At 35.1% G+C, this 2897-nt stretch overlaps 1 long non-coding RNA gene across 7 annotated transcripts; it reads right to left on the reverse strand.

Moving 5' to 3' along the window:
- Positions 1-312: 312 nt before the first annotated feature.
- LOC144545151 (uncharacterized) lies at positions 313-2897 on the reverse strand. 7 transcript variants are annotated; one of them, XR_013508405.1, is made up of 7 exons: positions 2474-2896; positions 2086-2202; positions 1973-2002; positions 1710-1833; positions 1428-1553; positions 895-951; positions 313-633 (listed from the first exon to the last, which is right to left on the reverse strand). It is a non-coding gene; the product is annotated as an uncharacterized LOC144545151 (long non-coding RNA). The 7 variants fall into 7 exon arrangements; XR_013508404.1 differs by having other exon boundaries at positions 313-624; positions 1435-1553; positions 2086-2897; XR_013508403.1 differs by having other exon boundaries at positions 1435-1553; positions 2086-2897.

A 2897-nucleotide genomic window follows, 5' to 3' on the forward strand; every position in this document is an offset into this window, starting at 1 on the left:
ATCCGTTTTTGATCCGATGCATATTGCCCCGATAGTAAATATATGTACATATGCCATCAGTTGAAAACCGATGACGTTGGTACTTTTCCCATCAGTTGAACAATTTTCAACCGATGGTGTTGGTACTTTTCCCATGATTTCCCATGGTTTTAAGTACATTTTTACCATCTGTTGATCTGATTCAACTGTACGTTGGTGTTTATATTATTTTTTTTTTGTTTTTTTTAAATGTTTGCGGAATGCTGATTGCAAATTAAAATATATCAAAACACCACTTCAATTAAAATAATTAAAAAACAAAAGACTAGATCCTTTTCATTCTTAGCCAAATAAATATAATATATCACAGGAAAGAAACAAAAACATTCATTAGTTATTCGACTATTTGTGTCACTAACCTATATCCAACCCAAGTATGCTGAAATTAAGCACTTAAACATCCAAGAATAGATCTTGCACAAATCTAGCTCACTATCAGACATGTCTATCAACTTAGACAAACAATCTACACGATCGAGCTCTCTCACCTTTGATCCTCTTAGGCTCCTAGCGAGCAACCCTCTTGGCATGAATCACGCAGAGATTTGTATCCTCAAACCTGACCAGGTACGCTTCAGTCACCTTCTGGTATTTCTTGATGATATATGCCAAAACAAGATCCAAGGATATGAAATAGAAAAAATAGAAATAAAAATGAGTAGTTGCTAATATATATAGCACCTAATGCTCATATTGCTCATATTTGCTCATATAGCACTAATGTTATATAATTCCATGCAAAAATTGGCCTCTGATGTAGTTGCGAGTTGTAAACAATATCAATGGGAAAAAATAGCCTGATAAATGTTATAGTATGAACATTAAATACAAAAACTATCAGTTTGTTGAACTAACCTTGTATGCATTCGTAAGCCCCGCACCACCATCAACTTCAATCCATAGATTTATTCCCTAAAACAAAGTAAAGATGATTCACAACTTTAGATATTTCTCTTATTTTATAAAAAAAGATAAGCAGATTTTTTTTTTAACATTTCATGGGCACAAATGAGATTTTTGATGTTTAAAATTTTACAAGGGTATTTGCAACACTCTTTCAACTGGTAAAAAAGAGTACATGTTATTGCTCTTTATAAACACCGTGTACAGAAGTTGAAAACCATTCATCTATTATTTTTAGAAAAGATCCAAATTTACCACTATTGATTTCAAAATAAAACATTTTCATACATAGTGCACACATTTTCACCCATTTTAAATTACATGTGTGAATATGATGTGATTGGTTTTATAGATAACCTAGACCGACGTGCTATTGCTGGTTAAATATGCGTGCATAATTTGATGTGTATTTGTGTGGATTAATCCAGCCTATTTGATTGATTGTGAAATTAAGCTAATTATAGAGAAGCGCGTCGTTAAATAACCGGTTACTGAGCTTTGTAGCTGACTCCGTTTTGTTGTTTTCTTTTCATTTCTGTTGGCGACGTAGGTTGACAGGCCAAGGAAAGGTGTGAAGATGCTTATATAATCACGCTCTGGATGGTAAAAATCTGGGGTGTGACACATAGTACACACATTTTAAATTAACAAGTACTCACTCTCTTGTCATGCAACTATAAGATTAACCTATTTTTTAGCAGACTGAACTACAAGATAGAGTTAATAAACATCAAATGAACAATGGTAATTAAGACCAGGAACCTTACAAGAAAAAGCTTATGAGACTTCTTTTCAAATCTCTTCCTGTTTGAAAATCACCAAGTGCAAGTGAATCCGACACTTTGCCTTCTGTGCATGTACATATGCCTACTCTGATATGGTTTCAAGTAACTGCATTTTACAGTGCCAAAGTTTCAACAAAAGATATTTGCAGTTTCAACAAAAGATATTTGCAGAATGTCATTACTGTTGCTAACAATATAAAACAAAACACAATAAGAATAGGCTAAGTGAGGAATGAGCATAGTACCATTTGACGCTTTAACTCCCATACCTTCTTCTGCATGTCAAATCAGATTACTTTGTTAGCTCAAAGAAAGATGTAAAATAAAAATTAGGTAAAAGAGAAGAAGATTTCATAACCTCCTCTTCTTTGAGGCGCACATTCTCTTCTTTCAATTGAGTCAGCTCTGCTTCAAGCTTGACCGTGTATACATACACCAAAATAAAATATGAAACAAGAGAGATCTGTAGATCTGACTGAGAGATTCAATTAAATCAAAATCTGGACCAAGTTACTAAAACATAAAAAAGAACTCCTCAATTGTACAGACAATTCACTAAAAACAAAAAAAGAAAGAAAAATTTAAAATTCAATAATGACACAATAGAACTATCTTTGCAATTTGAACACCACAGAAAATTTTCCTGAAGAGTCGACTTGTTCCGTTTGTACACCACAGAAAATAAACATAAATTCATGAATCAACTCAAAGAGAAATAATTGGAGAAGGGGTAGTAGTAATTGTACCAAATTCACCGTGACCAAGCTCTCCGCCAAGTTGGTACTGATAATATGGCAGGGAGAGAATACCAGTTGAGTACAGTGCTCGGTGCTAGAAATCAGAGAGAGAGACAACGGGATGAGGTTTGGGGCTCTGTGCTCGATAGAGAGAGAGAGGACGGAGGAAATGACGGCTCGGGAGAGAGAAAGGAATGGTACAGAGAGGGTGTACAGCGGCGATGAGGCGAGAGAGAGGTTTGAGTCAGCGGAGAGGACTAGTGAAGAGAGCGGAGGGGAGGAGAGGAGATGAGAGGCGGTGGGAGAAGGGGTCTAGGTTTTTGATTGGGAGGGAGCTGGAATGAATATTTTGATCAGATATAGGTTTTTGATCTAAAAATTTGGGACTTGGGTTAAAATTTGAAATTTAGAACATCACTATCTGCTCAATATA

The sequence above is a fragment of the Carex rostrata genome, chromosome 27, assembly GCF_964058835.1.
Source record: "Carex rostrata chromosome 27, lpCarRost1.2, whole genome shotgun sequence".
NCBI classification, from domain to species: Eukaryota; Viridiplantae; Streptophyta; class Magnoliopsida; order Poales; family Cyperaceae; genus Carex; species Carex rostrata.